The sequence below is a fragment of the Cupressus sempervirens genome, chromosome 1 (assembly GCF_028749045.1).
Source record: "Cupressus sempervirens isolate cs-2001-9-10 chromosome 1, ASM2874904v1, whole genome shotgun sequence".
Classification (NCBI taxonomy): Eukaryota; Viridiplantae; Streptophyta; class Pinopsida; order Cupressales; family Cupressaceae; genus Cupressus; species Cupressus sempervirens.
Window position 1 is genome coordinate 862,684,204 of NC_143118.1, and position 16,876 is coordinate 862,701,079.

Here is a 16,876-nt window from a genome sequence, read left to right on the forward strand (position 1 = left end):
ATTAAGAGATTTAGATCACTACTACAATGGTTAGAGAGTAACAATGAGATAACCTAATTTGGATACAATTGAATTGCTAATTACATATCTCAATTTTGGCTTGTACTTTATCCTTCTTGATTGAATGTATCCTTTTAGCTCCATAAGGATATTCTACTTATTCTTCTAATTTTCTTCCTCTTAGCATCATCAAATCACACATACACTTCTCACACTTTCATCCTTTCAAATTCTCAACTTGACCTTTTATTTATATCTTTCATATTTTCAAGTCAGCTCAAATACAACTTAGAATAATTAATGTTCATCTTCTTAGTTGGCTAGAACTAATAGATAAATCAATTGAAATTAATATTCCAAAATAATAAAATCCTTTGTTAGTCGACCTTTCTCAGTAGACACTATCTCATAAATGGCTTTCCTATGTTAACCAACTAAATGTGGTCAACACTACATACTTGCAAAGTTCCTTTGGTAACTAAGTAAGCTTGGTCAACACTGGTTTCATCCCATGTTTCCTTCATTAACTAACTAACCTTGGTTAACACTCATCTTCTGTAGAGTTTTCATTGACACCTGAGTGAACTTGGTAGGTACTACTTTCTAAACTAGGAAAACTCTGGATTGCTCAGTGAAATAGAAAACTACCTCCACTACCCAAGTGAGCTTGACATACATTGACTAATCATGATATGACATTTTGCGTAACATCAAAGACAATACACAATTAATCATTTGTTTCAACAACATTCTAGATTTTGGATTTTCTACAAGGTATATGTGCCACAAACATTATATTTTGGATTTTCTATAGGGTATTTGCAGTGAAAACAGGTAATATGTTTCCTAATCTAAATATTAGTGTGTTGATATCTTATAATTATTTTTTATAATGTGGGTAACTATAAATTTTCAACAATACTTTATCATTTTCTCTATTCTAGGTTATACAAAATATAAAAAAACCTTAATTTAATTTTTGCTCTCACTGCTTATGATTTTTTCTATTGCCACAGAATCCCTCTTTGGTCTTTAGGGCCTATTTGTCCTTGTTTGTGTTGCATTGGATCTCTGATGGTTGGTGTTGCATTGGATCTCTGTTGGGTAAGTACAAATTTTTTATAATCATTTATCCTTTACTCTATTTTATTATTTAGGTTATGCAAGATAATAGACCCCTTTATTACTTTTGAATCATATTTTCCAAGCTATCCCATGCATTTTATTTTAAGCGTTGCATTAGTTACCCCTTTCTTCTTTGCACTATAAGCTCAAAATTTTCTATAGATTTTCTGTACCATATTTAAAATGGTATGTTCATAATATTGATCCTCTTCATGCTTGAAGTTATTCAATGTATATTCTTGTTTTTCTCTTCATATATATTCTTCTAGGAATTCACAAGTTGTATCTTCCAATACTATCACCCATACACAGTGCAGACCAATAATGTGGAAATAACTTAAATAGAAGTCACTTGAGTATATGTCAAAAGTTATGAAAATTATACCAAAATATATAGTATCTTTTTCTCTTCTAAGATTATAATTTTTTTTTTAAATATGTTTGCAAATTGCCACACAGCACAAAATTCCCTAAACTAGTGGAGAAACATTCAGTACCCCAAGACCAACTTGAAGCTTATATCTATACACAAGGAGCTCCCATTGAATGGATATAGATCTATTTTACTTTAGTAACTTTTACTTTCTATTTTCATAGTACTGTTTGTATGGTTAGAGAAAGGGTGCAAGCCCCTTTTATGGAGCCTACTATAAAAAATCCAATTAGTTAAACTTGACCTTCTCAATTTCTCTCCATAAATAAAACTCTAGCTTTTAGTTTTGAAAGATTCTAGCCATCTCTGCCAAATGGTAGTGATTTACTTCTATGATATCAATTCAAATTTCTATATAGCTCTTAGGACTGCATACATATATCAAAATCCAATGCATGCTTGAACTATTGTGATATGTTTATTTATATCAATTTTCATACTTAAATCTATAGTACACTACAATAAGAAAGAATAAATATGTAATAATGTTGTGAGGAGTTATGAAGAAGATAGCATCAAAATTTTCAAATTCTATAGAAAAGCCCTTACATTTTGATCAAGAATTTCTTGACAATAGTTTGTATGTATTTTTTACAAGGGGCTTTTCAAGAAGATCACTTGAAGTAATTACTAATATAGAGTATGAGAATATGTCTATGGAAAAATTTAAGTACAAATAGGTTTATTTAAAGTTTAAATTATCATAGAAACCTTTCTATGAATAAGAAACTCGCAAAGTACAAATTGAAGTGCAATTTCAAAAAAGAGAACAAGAAATGGATTATAAAGATCAATAGGGTTGGATTAAATATCTTACTTCCACATGAACTAAACATCACCAATAGACCTCTTATTTAGATTAAGCAAGGTTCTCAAATACTATTACCTCTTGAATCAATGTGCTCATATAGGGGGGGTCATTGAAAAGAGTAAATGCATCCATCCCTTTGTGCAATCACTGTGTAATTACAACACTTTCAAGGGTGATGTTGAATCCATAAAATTATGTTGTTCCAATTCCAATCAATTGTTAGATTGAAAGTTTTCTAATTTTACATAGTATAGTATACTCTATGTGGATTTTTTCCCTATATTCTAGCGCAAAAATTTCCTTGTAATCTGGGTATTTTACAAGTTGCAGTTTGGGCAGCATGGAGTTTCAATTATCAACATCGTTGACACATGTTACACTTACATTTGGCATGATCTTTATTTTCTCATGGGCCTTAATTTTTTAGCTTATTAGAGGTGTTTGGGTAATATCTTTAGAGCAACGTATACTTCTAATCAAGTTGTTTATGGTGTTAGGCATGAAGTATGTAGTTCAAGTGAAAACTAGACATCTTCATAATCAAAGAGTGGCTACTATCAACCAAATAGTCCCAAATCTAGACTAAGAAAGGTTCACACATAAGTGATCTACTATAAGAAACTAAATTATTAGGTTCCCTATATTTAGTAGTATAATTTCTTGAGCATTTAATATTTGAATCATAGCATATGGTTAGAATCTTATAATGATTGCCAGATTGTAATGTATTACATATAATTACAATCAATGAATTCATCCTATCTTGGTTACTAACTCTATCATAGTATAAGGTATTTTCTTATATTGCATCCATTTATCTAATTTTGGCATTGCAAGAAGTAGGGAAGCTACAATGTTTAAGCATCCAAGATACACAATCTCTTAGTTTGTCAATGTGAGCTAGTTGGTGGTGCAGGAGCACTTAGGTAGGCTAGTATGAAACCTAGGGCTTTTTTTTTGCTTGTAGTGATGAGTATCCACATTACTAATCTAATAAGTTTTTTAGGAGAGTTTGCAAAACCGAAAATGGCCAAGTTGCTAGAAAGTGCAAAATGTTGTCAACTAGGTGAATTAGGTTTTAGAAAGGGTAAGATGGTCTACTAAGGTTCCCATGGCCTTGGGTATGTTATTTGAGATCCTTTAATGTATATTATATGTCCACTTGGTATTTAGAACAATTTTGGAGGTCTAACTCCAATTTGGGAAAATGTTTCTAAAATTTTTTATATAAGAAAAATAGGTTTTATAGGGATCCCGAAACCCTCAAGTTAAAACATTTCAAATGGCTGATAATAAGCAACAAAAGCCTAGCCAAAGAACAACAACCAACCAAAAGGCTAGTACAATAGACAAGAAAAAAGTTAGTAGAATTGATAAACAAAAATCTAACTATCAAAAAACTATAGTAGACTAAAAGTCCAAAAGATAGGAAGAGAAAAACTATGTTATTCCTCTGTCTTTCTCTCGAGCTCCTGCATCATTTCTACCACTTCATAGGCTTTGTGTAGCTCCTCAACAATCTAATCCTAATTCTTCTAACCTATTTGATCCATGCTATTGAAGTTAATATTTGTCATCATATCCTCTTCCATTTTGTCTCTTGCTCTATCCTTTTCCTCATTTTCACCCAATAATCCTCTAGCTTTCAGCATTCCGGCAAGGGAAGAGATGTTATCATTTATAGAGTCAAAATGGAAATCATCTTGTTAGCTGGATTATGATTATAATTTTCAAAATTTTGAATTCTTTTTTCTACCAAGCTGAGATGCTCCCCCTGTTCATTCAAATTACCAGAATCAAGCTTCTTTCTTTTGTTCTCTAGTTGACCCATTCTTTCTTTGAACTCCTCCAATTGATGGTATAGCCATTTTATTGACCTAAAATTGTCAAGCATACTATTTCTAGCATTATTAAGTAAATTCATGCTAGTTTCCCTTGCATTATCTGTAATGGCCACCATGGCCGAATCAATGAAATCCCCCATTTGGATATGCCCCTTCCTTTCTTCAAGAATTTGGGGGTTCATAACCTCCCTGACAATACCCATTTTGGAAGTTCTAACATTGAAATGTTTCCAATTCATGTGTCTGTCTTTAATTACCACCTCTCCACCCTCACCATCATTCTTCTCCTTGTCTTGTTACTAAGAATGAATAGGGGAAAGAGGAATGGTAGAGATCTCTGACCTAGAATCCAAATTCCCCTTAGAGTCCTTCTCTTTAGTCCTCCTCTACCTTTTAGCCACTAGCTACTCCTTCTTATAATCCTCATCCTCTTCATTCTCATCATCAATGTTCATATCCTCCCCTTCTTTATTGTATTCTTTATCTCCCTGACTTCAAGATTTCAGCCCTAGCCCTCTAGGAATTTTCCTGCATGGGGTTTTTTATGATGAGGGTTATTTCTTCTCCAAAGCCTTGGCCTTCTTTCTAGATGAGGTGTTAACTTCTTCATCCTCTAAACTAATACTCTGAATATCGTCCATGTTAGATGAGAATATAGAGCTTCCCATATCCATAGAAGCATCCACAACCTAGATGAGGGTTTTGCTTATGTTTTGAGCATTGAAATTCTTGTATATTAGAACTAGTAACCCCTCATGTAGGGCCAAATTAGCAGAGGGCTTCTTCTTATGCCCAGAAATACCTTACACATGGAAGTATATAAATATAAATGGAAAGAAACCTTGACACCATAGTGAAAATGATTGAGTAAAACAAAATGGTGTGTTTTTAATTGATCAAATCTAGTGTCCGAAGATATATACTCTATAATAGCCTTCAAAATATAGCTCCATAACTTCTTGATAGAATCCATTTCGTAGTAAGTTTCACTCTTAACTTGTTCCTTTCTCTCCTCAATATTATTTGCAAAGTACTTCATAGCATTCACTGGCACCTTCTTATCTCTATAAAACTTCAACCCCTCTATGGGAATTTTAGCTACATGAGTGATAATATCCTCAGTCACCTGAAATGAAATCCCATCCACTTTAACCCTCCCATTTTTCCAAGAATTTACCATACTGTTAGTGATCGCAAGGTAAAATCCAATGGAGTTTAGCAATATAACTGGGTATATCCCCCTTCTCTAACTTCTCCCATACTTTATTCCTTTTCTTCCATTTATCTACCTCTCTAACTAGTTCTTTCCTACTTCTTTCCCTCACCATTTTAGACTTCTCAATACTAATGATTCTCATAAACTATGTCCTTTGATTACCTATCTCAAACCTCTAAAAACCTTGATGGAACCCTCTCTGATAATCATTTCTTTATCTTTCTCTTCCCCAAAAATGGTAAAGAAGGAGAAAAAAATTGACCCAAGAAATATGTTGATCTGACATTGATAACATCATCTGACTTCACCTTCGATAATTGCCATAATTACAATTACTCAAACCCATGCTCACATTAATATCCATAATTAACTTTAGATATCCCCCATACCTCCTGGGATTTTTTGTAGCTCAATAAGGCTTTTCACTTCTTTCGAGATGTCCCCACCCAAATTCCAAATCATCACCTTTTCTTGCTTAACTACTTCATTGGCAAACCAATCTGCCACGAAGTTTTCCTCCTTGTATTCATGGCTAACATGGAATATTTCAAAATTGCCAAGAGTAGAATGAATTTCTTCAATGATATTAGCAATGGTATATGCTGGTTGAATAATCCCTTTAATACACCTTATGATGTTTTTTGAATCCGCCTCTAACCATAAAATTTTGACTCTCATATCTAAAGCTAATTTCACTATGTGGAGAGTAGCATTGGCTTCTACATAGTGGTTTGTTTGATATCCTAAAGGGTAAGATATGGCCACAATCCCTCCACCATAGAAATTTCTAATGATACCTCCACATCTTGAAGGAGTAGGGTTTCCTTTAGCCACACCATCAAAATGTGCTTTATGCCATCCCTCAGGAGGGACCATCCATTTCACCTCCTATCTTTTGGTCCTCCTATCCTTTTCCTTCTCCTTCTTCTTATCACCATCTTCAATGTCCCCCCCCCCCCCCCCTTCTAATTTGATAATTTTCCTTTATATTTCTATATATTTTATCTACCAAAACAAAAGGTGGTTCCTCTCTATCCCTAAAAATTTGATTGTTTCTTTCCTTCCAAACTCCCCAACAAAATGAGGCAAAGTCTACATACTTAAATCCTGCCAATTTTTACCTTTATTCATGCTATTCTATTAACAAAAGAAATCCAACACATTACTTGGCTTGCACCAACTAACCCCAAAATTCTTAGTAATAGTATGCCAAACTTCCCTGGAAAAAGGAAAATGGATAAACATATGATTGATCATTTCCATTTGATGTTTACACAGTATACATATATTTGGAATATAATGTCCTCTTTTAATCAAATTTTCCCAAGTAAGAATTTTGTCTTGTAATACCAGCCAGAAAAAAATATTGATCTTTGGAGTAAGGCCAGGTAACTAGGCTTTAGCCCAAGGTGGCTTCTAATTCAAGCTCCAAAGAGAATTATATCCTGAAGCAATTGAATAACATCCATTTGGATTATGTTTCCATATTAATTTATCTCTTTCATTATTTAGAATCATTGAGTTTAGAATTATCATTATTGGCTTCAGATCATTTGAGATGAGAGACAACTCTCTCCAACCCTAGTTAGTTCTATAGTCTCTAATTTTTAGTCCAAATTGCCCAATACAAATATTTACCTAGTTTACAAAGTTAGGATTATTAATTAGGGGGCTTTGAATCAACTATTTATCATCCCAAAAGAGGATATCATCACCATTATCCACTTTCCACTTTATCTTAGCTTTGGCCAAGTCCCTTGCCTTGAGGACACCATTCCATATGACAGACCCATTCGGTATCATGACAACATTTTCTTGCTGAGAGCAGCTTTTTTGCAGGATTTTGTAAATTCATGTTTGTGATGCTCTAACTATTTGGAATAGTTATGAAACCAAGGGGGAACCTTTACAAGCATGAGGACAACCTTTTCAATGGGTTGGAAAAATTGGAGAAAGTATTGTATAAACTGTGTACAATGTTTTGGTTCCCAGTCTTGGTTACTATCCTTGAAAATTTCTTAATTAAAATAAAATTTATGTAATTCATTTCCTAAACATTAAAAATATTAATTTTGTTGTCTTATTCTATATTTCATCATAGGTCATTAAAACTTTCCCCTCAAGACCTACATGAAGAAATTTCTTTTATTAAAACAAAGACAAAAACATGAAAGTCAACCTTTGTGGAAGAGTGACTCTTTCCATTTTCTAGCAAGTTCTACAAGTGTGCACCTTCAACTAAGGATGAAGGGATGTAGTCTTCTGCTAAGACAATTTGTAAAATAGAAAAATCATAAACAACATCAACATAAACATTTACATCTAACTTTTTTCAATAGTAATACATCTATATCAATTAAATGTCTTCAATATGCTACAAAAAATAGACTAGGACTACAACTCATATGTGTCACACCCTTTTCACAAACACTATCCATCCAAGATGAGTGTACTTCCAACATAGGCCTTTGTCTTGTTGTATGTAATCTTTTTATAGATGCATCAATACTTCAACTACTAGAATCTCCGCACCTAGCACTACTACAATGGAAACTACAGCCATAGGAATTACTACAATAGCATCTTGTTTCTTCCTCCCACACTGCTCATCCAATTTTTCTACAATGTTCTCTAATGCAATCTCAAATAGGGACTTCCTTATAAATCTTCTAGCCCATGTGAAGCCATGGGAGATTTCCCACATAATGATTCTCTTTGCTACATTGTATAAGATCCTTTCAAACTTTTTCTTGACTAATCTCAAAGTAACTATGACCTATACATTAACCTTGTGAAAATGAGTCTCCTTAGTGACTCAGTAAGGGCTCTATCCTTGCCATTGAAAACATAGTCATTTCTAAACTTTGAAATGAGCCATAAAATTTGAACAACAAAGCAAGACCAAAAGACATTGTAGTCCTTCCTAAGGCTCATGACAAATCCAAGGAAAATCTCAATAACACTAATATTTTTGTTAACATAGATACCAAAAATGCCTCAAACTTTCTTGGCAAATAGGTAGTCAAAGAGAAAATGATTCATGGACACCAAATGAAGCATCTTTTTTGGGTTCCACCAAGTTAGCCAAAATCTTATTAGACGTTTTTTTCCAAGATGAAGAATCATAGTTCATATTCCAACAATAATTCTCATGATTGAAAATGTCATCTATATCAGTCAGGGAGGAAAAAATTTTGGCCTTCACATTGGGGAGCAGTAATACATTAGGCCACTTGAAGGATGTATACCTATTATTATCAATCTCACACTACTTGGGAAGGGCCAAATAATTGTATGCATCCCTAATCATTGAGTACATTATCCATTGTCCTTTTGGAACATTAAATTTCTAACATACTTCTTCCCAAACCAATAGTTTTCCATAGTGAAATTTGAATTCCCTTTCTAGACCATGTTCTTGATGAGCACCCTTGTAGTAAAGCTAGTGATATGTTTCTACGCACCAAGTTTCATCAACTAGAGCTTCCCCACATATTTTATTACTTTTTGATATATTCCCATTCTCTATAACATCTTGTCTAACATTCTCTCATCCTTTCAATAGGGATTTATAACATTAGATCCAGAAATGAAACATGGAAAAGGATCTAATAATGAGGTCACAAAAGTGCAAATCCTTCCATGAGGAACCTCTACTGGGGACTGCCCTACTAATTTTATTTCTAACCAAGACTTTTCAAGATAGTTCCTTGAAAATCTATTTAGCAAAAAGTGATAACGCATGTTCTAAGACCCTTTAAGCCTGATCCTCCTTTTCTTTTCTCATGGCACACTAATCCCATTTCACACCATGTGCCTTCAAAGCCCCATTGCCATCATATTAGAAATCTCTAATCTACTTTTGTATAACATTAAACTAGTAATGGTTGAGCATTGTGAAAGAAGTAGAATAGATATTGTAAGAGGAAAATATCTTTTGGTAGTCCTCATTTGTTCTAGCCAAGGAAAAGTAACACTTATTCCACATTTTGAGCTTCTTATTCTCTTCAATCAAATCCTTAATGTTTTTTAAATCAAGAAAATTTGAAAAGGGGATGCCAAACAACTAGAAAAATTAATTAATCATACCGAGCTACTGAAATAAATAGTCACAACTCTAATATGTCCATACTCTACACTAAATACAAACTTGCCCCATTAAATGACCCCAACTCATGACAAACAAGGACTAGTGGAAAGGGTCAATGAAAGTTGTTGAACTTATGTCAATGAAAGTTGTTGATATTGTAATACGGGTGAATTTGAGTGAGGTAACCAAATTTTTCTTTGAAGACCATATGTGCATATATAAACATTAAGTACAACATATTCAATATTTTTACAAATCTACACATTAGTTACACCAAATTTTTCTTTCAAAACCATATGTTACTTACCTCCCAATGTCATGAGCATTGTTCTGGATGATACAAGAACATGGTATAGAATCATCAATGACTCAAGATTTCATAGTTGGTGCAACTAGTAGGGCCAAAAAAATTCTCAACTAAGGTAAAAGAAAAAACTTGTGAGGAAGAATGTGAATTATTAAAGAATTGCAAATAATCATGATTTCTATGTTCATTAGTGTACGTGTAAATAAAATTTAATTTTTTTATTTATTTCTTCATTTCAATTTATTTTTTCTTTATATACATTTTTTTTTGTCAAACAACAAACTCCAATCAAAGTGATAAAAAGGAAGCCAATGAAGAAAACCATTGGTTGACATTAAACAAAGTAAGAGGATCCTATATGATCAACAAAGGGTTACAATGTTAATAAATGTATAGGCTAGTGCTCTAAATACTTTCTGATATTTTAGTTAGCTACTTTGAGTACTTGATGATATTGTAGTTAGCTCCATTTGTGGGAGTAGTAAATTCAGTTCCTCAATTTCTTTTCTATTCTTAGAATATTTTACTTGTCAAAATCACAATTCAATCTCTCTGGTGAAATCAAGTTAGTTCATAGATCGCTTTAGTAGGTACATATTGAATTGATTATTGTTGATGTGGTAGTAGTGGAAATGATCTAGTAGCACAACATGTTTCAATGGTTGTGAAAATTCAATATAGTACTAATGGTGTGACTATAAAGAAGTGTTTATCATGTCATGAGTACATTACTACCTGTGAATTATTTTTGCAAATTAGAGGTATGGCAAGAGAAAAATCTATTGGCATTGCTCTAGGCACCACCTATAGCTATGTAGGTGTTTGGCATTTTGATAGAGTTGAAATCATAACAAAAAAACCAAGGAAATATGACTACTCCTTTCATAGTTGCCTTCACTGAAATTGAGAAAATCTTTGGGGAGGGTATTGAATGAGGTTGGACAAGCTCATGGTGTTGGATGAGGTTGATCCTTATTATCTTTTTTCCTCAAGAATGAATTAGGATCCCTATTTAACCTATTTTGATGGTGTTTGCATGTGAGAAGGAAAAATTGACATCAAGCATTAGTAGGAGGCTTAACTTAAGCTAGTGCCACAATTTTTCCTAAGCCTAATAAAACTGAACAACTTCTGTAACCTGTTGTTATAACACAGGAACTTGTTAAAATATAAAGATGTGCATGCACTTTTAATTGAAATCTATATTATAAAATGTATAATTAAAATGTAGCCATTTGACAGATGCAAGTTGTGTATAATCTTTTGAATCCAAAATTATTCATTCCAATCTTTGCAATCTAATAATGACTTGTGTAATTAGAGAGAATTCTTGTATTTTAATTTAGAAACATCAAAAGAAACTTAGTTTACATTTTTTTCTTTTTTTATATTTATAAAACTTAATGCATGTCAATATCTCCTACCATATTTTAAGGCATAGGCATAATGGAATTGATGGGTTCAAATTCCAAAATAGTGCACATATTGATTTAGAATGTCCTAATTTAGCTAGGTTTGTAACTAAAATTAATTTATAATGGATATTTCCTTGCACTTAAAATATAATGCATGGCCTATTGGATCTAGATTGCAAGCTCTTTTAAGCAACCATAAGACCTCAAAACCATTACTTTGGTTACTACTTTTTTTTTTGTGGATAACAACTTTTTGATACATAACTTTATTGTATCTCAATGATTTTTGTTATGTTCCTTTTGCAGACTAACCTTGTCCACAAGAACCAATTCACTATTGCATTCAAAAATCTTGGCAACAAGCCTGATGGTAGCTTTCCAAGTAGGTAGCTTATTGAAAGCAGTTAAATTTATTTTTTTGGTCTTTTTACTTGTTTATTACTTTAGTAGGTGTTTTAGTTTTGTGATTTTAGAGTTTTGTAACAAAAAATTTGTTAAGATGAAAATTATTATGTTTGATGTGGTTCACTTTCAGTGCATGTTGATATAGAGAGAGAGGGTAAGAAACTATCAAATAATCAATTGGATAAGGAATACAAATAGTGGTTGAAATTAATGCATGAGAGTTATGATGAAGAGGCAGAATGTTGTAATGAGTAGGCAGCGTTGATTTTGGTATTTCACAAAAAGGTAAGATGCATGTAAGTATCAAATTTTGGTCCTTTATGTTGTCTTGCATAGATTTCACAAATCTTTCTATATATTAGTCTTTCTTGGTAACAGAAAGCTGCTAGTTAATTTGTATTGATGTTTCATTAGAGGAAACTATTGATGGTGTCATCCAACTTCTTAAGTTTGATATTTATGATATTTATGAAAACCAAATATGACTTACTATACCTTTCCATGTTTTCTTTATTTTCTTCAAATTTTATGTGGTGCATACCTGGTAATTAAAAGAAGAACTATTGGTGTATGTTTAGTGTTATATTTCCTCACAATAGATAACTTTAAAAGCCTTGTATTCTAGTGATGAAGAAAGTTTGTATTTAATAAATTGAATTTTCTCATGCCTTAAATCTTCTATGATTAAAAAGAATATGTTTATTGTAGTTATGATTTAGACTATTTTATGTAGTATTCCAAGTCTTATGAACTATTTTATCTTGTTTCTTTCTTTGCTAGGTAAAATTTATATGCAACATTGACATTTTCTTGATAACCATTGTAATTCTTGGCATTCATCAAAATTGAGAAAGCCTTCTTAGATGGCATCACATGGAGTCTTTGAATAAGTTATTATATGGGATTTTACAACATACCAAGTCATCTTTTATCAAAACCATGAAAACAAATTGGTCTTAATGCATTTGATTTTTCATAACACACATGAAAGAAACTCTAAGCTTTCATTAATCCTCAAGACTGATGTTGGGAAACTATTTTCTTATTCTTATTCTTTGTTTGAGTTGGTAAAAATCTCTTTTAGCAACATTATTAGCATGTGTTATTTGGTAGTTGCACCTAGTATAGGGATCTATTGTCATTGTATCACTTAACCAACATTTACTTCTAAATAATTTCATTATATGATGCAAATATGTTAATCATAGGGGGTCACCCTTAAACATCACATACTAATGGAAAATTGAAGATTAGAAAAATAAGTCAATTTTGACTATTTAACACTTTTAGCTTATTAATAAAGCTTTAGTATGTGATGTTTAAGCCATCCACCCATAAAAAGAGATCCACTTAATTGAAACATTGCAAGTAAATAATTTCCTACCTTAAATACTTTTATTCTCTTACAATTATCTTCTCAACATTTTTCTATAGCTTCCTTGAATCTGAAGCTCTCTTACCCGTCATTCTTGATATAAACTTACCTTGCACTTGAATTGTTATATACTGCAAACCATTTTCTTTTGTTCCAAAATACATGTTCTATTTCCCATAAGTATCAAATTCCCTTGGAAATTTTTTCTATCATAAAATGATGATCAAAACAACAATATTAGTGAAAAAGGGAAAATTTTTAATAAAGTTTATGTTTATGTCCTTTCAAATATTGAAATGTTTTGTATAAGAATAGCTTTGTTATCATTTCAAAATTCCTTTAGTGGCAGCCCTTTGAAATAAATGGTGCATGGCTTCTGATTTCAAAGTGGAATCCAAAATTTACATCTACCCATTTCTATGTATGCTCCTCTACATTTAGTCAAAATATATTTTGATGTTTTGATTGGTTTGTTTATGTTGTAAGAAGCACATGATTAATATTCAAAATGTCCCTCTTATTTTCATGAATATTATTACTCTATTTTGAATATTTTTTCCCCCTACTTTCAATGTTCAATGATCACTTACTCTACAGATTTTACAGTGATTTGGAGTCTAAGAAATATCTGGCTTCAAAGAGGGTCAAATTTAGTAATTATGGTTTAAGGTCTAAAGATTTGGACAAAACATCAAGCTCTATATCAAGCTCTATTAAAAGAGGACTAGAGAAAAGTTCACAGAGATTGAAGAATATTGGTATGTCATTGCGAATGGGAGTTTCAAGGGTAGTCTTTCTAGAGTATCTTAAATTGTTAGAGAAGAAGATATTTGATACTCAAGATAAGTTCCTGTAGAGGTGGAATAGATTTCTTGTTATATCTTGTATAATTATTTTACTTGTTGATCCTTTGATTCTTTATTTTCCAGTTGTGGATGATGAACCTAGATGTATGGGTATAGATACAAAATTGGAAATTGTTGCTACTATTTTGTAGTTTCTCATAGATATCTTGTATTTAGTACATATGGCTCTTCAGTTTTGAATAACTTTCATAGCTCCTTCTTCTGGGGTGTTTGGGAGAGGAGAACTTGTTATTGATCCAATACAAATTGTAAAATGGTATCTATCAACATACTTTATCGTTCATTTCCTTGTTGTGTTGCCTCTTCCTCATGTATTTGAAAATCATATTGAAACTTATGTTCTCTAAAATGATCATTAACATAGACTATTAATGGGAAAAAATTTACACCTTATTCTACTTAAAGCATGAGTTTATATATACATGTTTTTAACTAACATTATAACTAATGTTAGTTTGGTTAATGATGTACTTTTGGTGTTATGTCAACTTGTTATAATAAAAATATGAGCTAATAGTTAGCTACATAAATAATAGTGTAATAGCTATTGAAATGAGGATTTGCTTCTGCCAAGTCATTTTTCAGATGCCTAAGGTTGCCAGCTTGGGTATGTGTTCACTTATACAATGATTTTTTTATCTAGGGTTTGCTATGGTTGGGCTTGGTTGTTCTATATATATAATACATGCTAGCAACTAACATGGGAACCATTATGTAGATCTTGGTTACAACTGCAGTTCAAGTTATTGAACTAGTTTATAAGCTACTCACTAGCTAGTAGTAGGCTACATGGGTATTGGTCTTCTTGTTGGTTGGATGAGGTCATGCCTTCCACCAAGTCTTATGACTGGATGCTCTAAGATGTTGGTATGGGTTCACCAGTGTAGCTATTTTGGTGAGTTCATCCATACAATTTGCATGTATATACCTACCTACTTGCATGCGTGTGTGTGTGTGTGTTTTGGAATATTCAAATGGGAAGAGTACTTCTGAGAGGGGGGTGAATTAGAAGTAACACACTTTTAACCTTTTCAAATCCTTTTTAAACAAATAACTGAAAGTAAACTGCATGCATGTAAACATATTAAATGAACATAGAATAAACACATGCATCAACACACATAACACCAGATTCGGTAACCCAAAAACCCTCCAAGAATAAGAAGGTAAAATTGGGGTGGGGATGATACCCACAAATCACTGTAGCAATAATTGTTTGACCACTTCTGATGGTCTGCCCTATGAAAGGCCTACCCTGTTAAAGGCTTTACACTATGTCAATCATGACCTAGTTAAATGTTTTACAAACACTTTACATGAAGTGTCACCCTATTAAAGGATTTAGTCACCTCTTCAAAGGATCTACAAAATAGTTGTTAAGCTAACCTATCAACATAGGGTTTTCACTATCTAATACAATTGCTAGAGAGTGTTAAAAATCTTTGACTTGATTTCTTACAATTTTCAATTGCTGATTTTAGGCACTTGATCTACTCACTCTGATGTGATCCTTGCTTGATCTAATATATCTTCGTATCCCTTGTACTATTCTGATCAACTAGATATGTAATTGCTGCTCAATTCACTAAGTCTATGATGCCCCTGTTGTTTGCCATGTTCTATAATTTGTTATCTACTTAGCAATTTACTTGACTTCTATTTAGCAACATAAAATTATGGGGTCTAAGCCTTCTTATAAAGACTTCATAGACTTAGGGTTAGGTATGGATCTACAATCTATATTGAATCTTGAATTCCCACTCATTCCTTGCATTTTTCTCATTGGTTGCATGTCTTCTCCATTTTTTTGATTGGTTGCATGCTAATTGCATAGGAAATGTAAAAGAATCATTCTTATCCTTTTTATCCTTTGAAATCCTTCTATGTCAGCTCAAAAAATGGTTTACATCTAAGTTTGTGAGGCCACAAACTCATATGTTAATTTTGTGTTACTCAGCACATGCTGGACTACTAGTGCTCGGCACATATACTATCCTACTTTGCTTGACACCTATTGCATTTTGTCTTGCTCGGTACATGTATGACTCTGGCTCACTTGGCATATGAAGTATTTTGACTTGCTCAACATCAACTATGACTCAAAACCTATATATCACTTGTCACCTATATAATACTTGGCATCTGAAGTCACTCGGCACCTATTGCAATTATGGTTGGGCATACATAGTGTACTCGGCTTCTATGTAGAAAGTGGTTAAGTATGTTGACACTCAAATGTCAAAACCATTCTAAGACCAACAATCTCCCCCTTTGACATGAGTGTCAAAAACACTTAGCTAAACATTATTTATCTATCCTTATGAGTACCCTATTCAATCTACTCTGCATATGTACAAAATTCCAAAATTTGTTCAAAATACCTTAAAATTCTAATAACTCCCCCTGAGTTGATTGTGCCATTTTCATTCTTGCAGCCAAAATTCTTGTGCTGATGTATATGATACTCTTTTCCTTTGCCCTATTTCTATAATTTGTACCTGTGTGCTGAGTTGTTCTATCTACTCTGACTATACTTGTAGGTTTTATTCATATCTCCCCCAAAAAATTATTTCTCCCCCATACTATTTACACATTAAGTCTTATTTCCCCCTGACTTATATCTTTCTCATTATTATTTTATTTCTCCCCCTTTTTAACACTTATGTCAAAGGGTTCTAAGGATTAATACCATATTTTGCCAAAAATGTGTTGTTTACCTCCTTTATCATTTTCAAAGTTGCATCCCAATTCTCTAAAGCAATGTCTAGTGACTTATGCTAGATGGCAGTCTTTGGAACAAGATGTACAAGTCCATCTCATGTAGAAAGATTAGGATCTTTCTTTAAGACAGTTTCAGCATAGACTTTCTCTTTATGGAGGACCTCCAAATGTGGGGTTATGGAGGATTGAATCTACATTAATTTGGCCTTTATATTGGCCTCTTCACCTGTAAGTGTAGCTAATTCTCTTTGAGTGTGAGGCGATTGGG